The following is an 8852-nucleotide window of genomic DNA, read 5'->3' as shown; positions in this document are numbered from 1 at the left end:
TTTGGAGAGCCAAAGACTGAACCTGGTCCTGAGCTGAACGGTAACGCTAGCTGCTGGAGAGAACACCTGTCCTCTCCGGGAGCGCTACCTCAGCTGACGCCGGAGTGCGGGCGGGGGTCTGAACCCTGGCAGTTTGACGACTCGCAAGGAAGTGAAAGCAAAGGGCAGCTTGCCCTCATCCAAAATGGCGGCCGGCGCTTTGCGCAACAGCGCCTGCGCAGGAGTAAGCGTTCTGTGACACTAATTCCCCTGGAGTGTCCTCCCCCACGCCCCAGCACCCACCAGCGCCCGGCCCCGACCTAGCCACCTGCGCCCGGAAGTGACGTTCGGCGGCAGCGGTTCCCCCGGTGCATGATGGGAGAGTGTGTGGAGTGGGCGGGGGGTCTCCGCGGAGGAGGTGGAGGCGGCGGCGGAAGAGGGCGGAGGGTAGCGGGATGGGGGTCCCGCGGCAGCGCTGAAACTCCGGGTGGGTGCCCATGGCGCTGCTGCGCTGACAGGGCTGGGAGCAGCCTGCCTTCCGATCTAACCAGATGGGTCTCGAAATAGCCCGTAAACTCCGGGTGGGTGCCCATGGCGCTGCTGCGCTGACAGGGCTGGGAGCAGCCTGCCTTCCGCTCTGACCAGATCGGTGTCGAAATAGCCAGTCCTTCCCCGGGGAGCCAGTTCCTCCCCGGGCCCCTGAGCCATGCCCATCGCGGCCGCCCCGGACGAGCCAGGTAAGCACCGCTGCTCCGCTCCCCCAACCGCGCGGGCGAGCGAGGGTGAGGGGACACGGCCAGGCCCACCAGCCGGACCCCCGCCCTGGCCGGGAGCATCTGCCTGCCGCCAGCTGGGTGCTGCGGGCCTGCGGGCTTCAGGCTCTGGATCTGCTCTCTTCCGCGGCAGTCCGGGAACGTTGTTTCGGCTCCCGAAGCTCCCGGCCCCCTCGCCATACCGGGCATCGGCCTGGGAAGTGCGAGGCGTTCGCTCCCGGGCCGCCGGCGGCTCGCCCCGCCTTTGGTTCCACCTGCCCGCAGCTCTGCGCCGGCCGCTCCCTCCCGGGAGCTGTTGAGAAGTTTAGGGCTTTGCTCCGGCTTCCTCTTTCTCTCTCCCCCGCCCTCGTGACAGGTGTAAACACTGCCTGCTCTGCCGCGGCCCGAGGTCAGCCGCGGCCGGAGAGTGCAGTTTCCTAGGGTCTCCGAAGCAAGCGGATTTGGAATCCTCCAGTAGGCAGAGGAGAGTGCCCCAAAGTTCATGCATCCCTTCCTGAGAGGACCTTCTCTGCCGTCTTCTTGCATTCAAGAAGTAGTCGGCGTCTCTTCCCGAGACCGCGTTGGAAAAGTTGGGCCATTATTCTTTAAGCGCCCGACTTGGCAGCTGCTGCGTCTTGCTTGGGCAGAGGACGGAGTATGGGGTGCGTAGTGGAAGGGTCCTTTCTTCGTTAGACAAGTAGTGGCAATAGCTAGTTTGTTTTCTTGTTGGCTTATGCAAGTTATAGCTTGGTTTCCCACCGAGTCTTCTATTGGGGCAGACGGATACAGGCAAATATTTTACTGCGGTGGGGCCTGGGGACACAAAAGCAATGGTTCCATTTCAAAGTTCTTACCTTAAGAGAAGTGAGGTAGAACTTTACTTTTGAACTTTTCTTAAGGTATAAAACTTGCCTTCCATCAGCTCTGTTTTTGTACTACAAGGGTTGTATGTGTGTGTGTGGTTTTTTTGTCCCTCCCTCCTGGGGGCAGGGGTCGAGTGGGGATGAGGACAAAACAGTTTATCCTTGAAACTACATTGAATTGTTGCTTTATGTTAACTCCTTACCAGGTAACCTGTTACCACAGAAATACGGTGAACTCTAAGAGAAACAAATGTTTCAAAACTATTGTGTTGTTAAAATGATCAGTTTACCCATAGTTTACTGTGCTTTATTGGCTTCAATGTTGGCTTTTTTCATTGTACTAGTTATCTCTTAACACCTTGCACAAGTTGACTTAACTAAGTTTCTGTGGAAGCCCTGTAAAGTTTGTCTATTAAGATATTTTCACGTGGGTTATAAAATCTCCCGAAAAACGTCTAGTCCAGTAAACGGCACCTAGTAGGTGTTCATTAGATCTTGTATTTTCTCTGTGCCTCATGTATCCAATTAGACATATCGATTGATCTTCAAAGCAGAGATACATTTTTAAGTCTTTATAAAGGTCTTGGAAGAAATTCACTAGAATTCACATAATATGAAGGGCATTTAAGTTTTTTGCTGTTTTTTCTACCTTTCTGACCTAGAGATCATTATAAAAAAATAATCCTATACCAGAAGAAAGATATCCATAATGACATTGATACATTTTGCAGAATCCAGTAGTCATTATAGTCATATAACCTAGTGAATCCTCTTATAAAACATTAGTATAAATTTTAATTTGTCGTGCTTATGGTTAGTAAAAAACTAATTCAGAAAGGTAGGAAATTTGAATGCCAGATAATGTTTTATTTTGTGTGAAATCTAATGAATAGTATGTCATTGAGAGATTGCCCCTTCTCTTCCAACACTCCCCTCAAATCCTGTAAAAGGAGACTGAGTATTTAGGTATTTTTAAATCATCATCAATTATTTAAGTTGAATGTTTATGTCCTAATGTAATCTACAATTTGTGAATTAAAAAATAAAGGCGTTTCTCTATTCTTAGCACTTTCAATTCCTCTTTAAGTAGGCTAGTAAATATTTCAGCCTGACTTTTATAAGTATTTTCAGTTTTTACACAATTTAGAAAGTACCTGGCATTATGTAATTTTACCTGTCATTTTGGTGATTAATCTTTTCCCAATCATGTATAGACACACATAATCACAGGTCTTTTTGCAAACTTTATGGAATTCCTAACACTGATGTGCACTGCTTCCTATGAGCAAGATAGGTTTCTAAATGCTTTATGTACAGTATATTAACTCATCTCATTCTCACAACATCCTTGTAGGGTATCGGTTAGTATTTTCAGAGAAACTGAGGCACAGAGATATTAAGTAACTAGCCTAAGATCAAGCAACTGTTAAATGAAAGAGCCAGGATATATTGATGATATGCCTCAGGAGAAGTAGCAAGTAATGAAGGATCTAGGAGGGGTCTGTGAATTTTCAAACATATATTTATTGTCTTTAAAATAAATCGAAGAAGGGACCGGCAGTTCGTGTAATGGCTATGTCGCTGGACTCCCATGTAGTCAACCGTGATGTGAGTCCCGGACCCGGTAGCTTAAGCTCACGCCAGGTGTGTGTGGGACCGTGCCCAAGATGGTGAGAAGAGAATGGAGGGGAAGGAATTGCGCGGTGTGGCCATACCCCCTGGGGGGTGATTTCTCTTTCTATCTCTCTGTCTCTCTCTTTCTCTGCTCTATAGCAAAAACCTCTCCCCCCCCCAAAAAAAAAAAAAACCTCCCCCCCCCCCCCCAAAAAAAAAGCAAAAAAACGAAGATTTGGTAAGAGATAAAGAATGAATACAGCTGGGTGGGAGGTACTTGATCTTCTTTTCTCCCCTAAGCATTGTGTGCATAAATCCTTCATAATATAATGAAAAGTTCAAGCATTTGACTTTAGAACATATATAAAGTATCACTCTGTCAGCATTGTAGTATTTAAAAAGAGGACGGGGGACCAGCAGTTAGCATAATGGCTATGTCGCTGGACTCCCATATAGTCGACCTCGGTTTGCGTCCCGGACCCAGTGGCTTAAAACTCACACCGGGCATGTGTGTGTGTGTGTGTGTGTGTGTGTGTGTGTGTGTATCCACAAAGAGGAGACCATGGACCATGGGAATTCTGGGAGATAAAGTGTGGTCTTTGATGTCAGAAAGACCAGTTTTGAAATCCTGGTTCTACTCATTATTAGATGCATGATGACTGGCCAGTCCCACAAAAAAAGAGGACATGGAAGGAGTTATTATTATTTTGTGCTGACTTTCTTTTAAAATACAGGAGCTTCTAACTTAATATAGTTGAATTAAGAGTTTCTGGCCTCTCCAGGTTTTTCTGCATTAACTTCCCTTGCCTGAGTTCTCTTAATTGCTGTCAACCATCTCAACAACCTGTACCACACTCCTAGTTTTTATGGATATTTCCAGCCTTAGTAGTGGGTAGGAGCTCATAGGTCTGTTGATTAGACCTAATCCCTGAGAAAGAGAAGGGGTCAGCCCAGTGAGGAGGAAGATGGGAGATGGGGAACTGTTGTGCATTGGTTTGGGAGAAGTGGAAAGAGGAGGGAAAAATAGAGATTTGAGACTATTCTATTGTTGTAGTTCACTACCACTCCTATTCCAGTTAACTGATTTAAAAGGAAGCCTTGCAAAGATAAGTTGCCAATAAGTTAAGGGTTGTCTATATGCTCAAAGTTTAATTTGCAAGCATCATATTAGTAAATAGTTCTTAAACAAAAATTATGTAGTAAATTAGAATAAATTTGCTATAGGTTCTATTTACATAAATATTTAGAGTATGCCATAAACTATTTCAGCTAAATACAAACACCATGGTATCTGCTACCTTTTATTTAGACAACAAATATTTATTGAGTACCTGCTATATGTCAGGCCCTGTCTTAAGTTCTGGGGATACTGAAATGACCAAATTAAGAGAAAAAAAAATGCCCCTAGAGCTTAAATTGTGTGTGTGTGTGTGTGTTTGTGTGACATGCATACATGTTTGTGTATGTTCAGGACAGACGAATACCAGTAAGGTGCCAAGTGATGTTAAGTATCTTGGAGAAAAATAGTTTGTGAGATAGGGGGTGCTGGTGTTTTTGCTTTTGTTTTACTTTGAACCAGGGTGGGGTGTTGGTGGGGCTTGCTGTTTTATTTAGCACGGGGTTAGAGAAGGCTTAAAATAGAATCTTTTTTTTTTTTTTGCGGGGGGAGAGATTTTTACTGTAGGGCGTGTGCGCTCGCCAGACAGACAGAGAGAGACATAGAAACAGAAAGCGAGAAATCACCCCCCAGGGGGGATGGTCACGCCGCAATCCCTTCTCCTCCATTCTCCTCTCAGGATCTTGGGCACGCACGCACACGCGCCTAGTGTGAGTTTTAAGCCACCGGGTCCGGGACACGAACTGCGGTCGACTACGTGGGAGTCCAGCGACATAGCCATTACGCTAACTGCTGGTTCCCAAAATCGAATCTTAAGAAGGGGGAGAGAATGAGGATTTGTGGTAGAGGCAGGAAGCATGCCTGGAATATTCAAATGCCTGGAAGTCTGTTGTGGCTAGGCTAGAGTGAGCAAGCAGAAGAGTGGATGTGGACAGTTAGAGGGTCTTGGTAGAAATTCTGTTGACTTTGGTTTTCCTGTGCGAGGTGAGAGGTTGTCTCACAGCAGAATTTTTGAGTGAAAGTGTGAGATAATCTGGGTTTTCAAAGGATCTGTCTGGTTGTGTAGTGTGTAGAATACAGCGCGCGAGAGTGAAGGCAGAAAATTCAGTTCAGATACAGGGATTCGGCTGAGATGGCAATGGCTTGAACCACGATGTTAGAGGGATGAGAAGCGGTAGAAGGGTTCTTTGGAGTTGGAATCTCCAATAATTGCCCCCATTACTAAACTCAAAACAACTTGCAGAGGCACACTCTTCTGAAAGCAGAAGCCCTCACAGCCTGCATTTCCAGCTTACTGCCTACTCCCTGCACATATCCTATATTCCGACCAAACTGTTCCTCGACAGTGGCCCTGTGCTTTATCTTTAACATCTAGCATTTTCTCTAACAATCCTTTGTATTTCCAATTTTTTCTTTATGAAACTTTTCCACATTTTTCACCGTTGCATTCTTCCCCAACAAGTGTGATCTTTCTTTGAGCAAAGAGTCACTTTTTGCTTCATATGATGTTGGTATTGTGCCTTGCATTACTTGTACTGTTCTCTTGTATCATTTCCCCTAGTTAGCAGTTAGCTATAAATTTTTTTTTTCTTTTTTGGAGAGGTTTTTTTGCTCTAGGACGTGTGCACCCACCAGAAAGACAGACGCAGACAGAGAGACAACAAGTGAGCAATCACCCCCCAGGGTGGATGGCCACGCAGCAATCCCTTTTCCTCTATTCTCCTCTCGGGATCTTGGGCACGCATGCACGCGCCTGGCGTGAGTTTAAGCCATAAGGTCTGGGACTCGAACCGCAGTCAGCTACATGGGAGTCCAGCAACATAGCCATTACGCCAACTGCTGGTCCCAAGCTATGCATTTCTTTAAAACTGACTTCTTTTACTCTGTTCTACTGCTTATAGAACCTAGCAGTTTTGTATGTAGTAGATTCTCAGTAAATAGTGGGTGTATAATTTTTTCATCTTAAAAAATAATCTTTTATTACAGAATCTTACAAGAATATTATAAAAAAAGGCAAGCAAAAGAATCACATTTTAAAAAGCAGAGAATCATGTTAACAGTTTATATAACAGTGCATATTTTTTCACACATTTTAAATATATATGTTTGCTTTGTACCAAACTACATGCCTTTTTTTTTTTAAGTTTGTTTGTTTTATGAGAGAGAGAGAGAGACAAACACTTTCATGTTCTTATGCTGCTGTCCTCCCCCGAGCCTGCAGCTAGCCAGGGTCAGAGGCACACAGGTTCCTGTCCTGCACAGGAAACTGAGTCCTGATCTTCCCAATGGCCTCAACATCGCAGAGCACTGTGCTACTTCTGTGCCACTGTGGCTGGGCCACCAAGATGGAATCTTACTGTGCACACTGTAAATTATATTGTTTTATTTAGTCAGCTAGTTTTACATATTAAAAATCATATTTATTTTCTTTTCCAGTTCACCCAAAAATATCTTCTTCCCCCTCTTATATTTTTCTGGTTATTAACCTTATGAAAAGATAATGTAATATACTTATTATAGAAAATACGTAAAATGAAAATTGCTATGCTCCGTGGTGGCAGGGACCCATTTGTCTTAATGCCTGGCACAAAGTAGCACTCAATAAATATATGTTAAAAGGAATAACAGAAGAAAAATATCAGTGGTCATTACTCTACAAAGAGAAAACTTAACGTTTTGGCTTTGCTTCAGTTTTTTTTTTTCCTATGAATATGCTAGTATATTATACACACACATATGTGTGAATCATATTGTTTTTTGTTACTAAATCATTTTTTGTTACTAAAATGTGAGCATTTCTCTACATGTGTGAATCATGATGCATAGGGTTTTTTTTGTTACTAAAATGTGAGCATTTCTCTATATTACTAATTACTCTTTAAAACAGAATTTTTAATGGCTATATAGAATGCCATCAAATGGGTTTCAAGTTATTTTTGCTATTTCCCTCTGATTGGAATTTGTAGTTTCTACTATCACATAAAAATATCTTGGGACCAAACAGTGGTGCAGCAGTAAAACACCATGCTCAGTAAGGTGGACTCATATGGGAAGGTTCCTGGGTCGAGTCTTAAAACTTCCCTGAATACAACAGCCTACATGCAGGCCGAAGGCTGGGGGTGGATCATGGTGGTTAGAACCCTGTTAGGAGTCCTCTTACCTTTTCTCTCTCTTCTCTCTCCCACCTCTCTGTCTCTGTCTATATTACTTACTTACTTATGAAAGAAAATGAATAAATAACCTTTTTGTCTTTAAAGCATCTTGGTGAACAAGTGTCTACGTAAATCTTTGACCCTGTCTTCAGTTATTTCCATAGGTGTGAGCCTTAGAAGAAGCCTTTTGAGGGCCAACCACACACTGCAGTGGGGAGTGCTGTGCAGAGAAAGCCTGATCCCACATGGTCAACCACATACCTGGCCGCGCAGCTTGAAAAACGTGCTGAGTGTGTGTGTACCCCAAATCCTGCCGTTTTGGAGAAATGGAGGAAGGAGGATCACAGCATGACCACGCCCCATTCAGGGACTCTCTCACTCTCTGATGGGGGCATGTGCACACCAGCAATACAATTTTTAAAAATTAAAGAATAATAGAGTTTTTGAATCGAAGGGAGAGCCCATTGCTTTTTAGAGGTTGTAATAAAATTATTTCTACCAACAGTGGTTACGTGTACCCTTCTCCCTATAACCTCATGATAAAGAAATAGGCAGTTTTAAAGTTATTTACTTAAATTTTTATTTTGGATTTAGACTTTACTGCAGTGTGGAATGCTTGCATAATTAACAAATTTTTTGAGCGGTTGAAACCTGAGATATGTCCTTGGTGTGGTATAAGGTTAAACTTGCTAATGCCATGTTCTTTAAAATACCCGATCTGTTATTAACTATTTAAGTACAAGAAATGCAATGTTGTCTTCTGGACTATGTTATCTAAGATAGTACCACCAGCCACATGTGGTAGCTTCATTGAAGTGAAGCTAGTCTAAATTAAGATGTGCTTTAAGTATAAACTAATGAAGTATATCAGTAATATTTTTACACTGATCATCACGTATTGAGATAGTATTTTATTTTAGATACTTAGAGTTAAGTAAAATAAATTTCTATTTTAATGTGGCTAGAGATAAATTTTAAGTTGCGTATATGGCTTTGTTGTATTTCACTGGGATGCTGCTGCTATAGAATATTACACTGACTTTTTATCTATGAAGAAGAATTTAAGGTTAGCTTCAGTGTTCTAGAAAAAAGTAAGTAGGTTTTTAAAGATTACATTTAAATCTGGCAGTGTTTTCCATAATATCCTGTGTACAATTTTTACAGTAATTTTTAAATTACAAGTATTCAATTATAAATTATTACAGTTTTTATTCTTCAAAAGAAGTCTGTGGGAACCAGCAGTTAGCGTAATGGCTATGTCGCTGGACTCCCACGTAGTCGACTGTGATTCGCGTTCTGGACCCGGTGGCTTAAATCTCACACCGGGCGCGTGTGCGTGCATGCCCAAGATCCCGAGAGGAGAATGGAGGAGAAG

The 8852-nt window shown here is 43.3% G+C and overlaps 1 protein-coding gene across 1 annotated transcript in view; it reads left to right on the top strand.

Moving 5' to 3' along the window:
* Positions 1–560: 560 nt before the first annotated feature.
* Positions 561–8852, top strand: part of AFTPH (aftiphilin) — a gene marked incomplete in the record, with an annotated part of 77559 nt that continues 69267 nt past the window's right edge. Inside the window, 1 exon segment of the mRNA XM_027773326.1 lies at positions 561–716.

The sequence above is a fragment of the Tupaia chinensis genome, unplaced genomic scaffold (assembly GCF_000334495.1).
Source record: "Tupaia chinensis unplaced genomic scaffold, TupChi_1.0 Scaffold000341_1, whole genome shotgun sequence".
Taxonomy (NCBI): Eukaryota; Metazoa; Chordata; class Mammalia; order Scandentia; family Tupaiidae; genus Tupaia; species Tupaia belangeri.
Note: the sequence above shows the minus strand (reverse complement) of the source record. Positions and strands in the feature narration are given on the sequence as shown.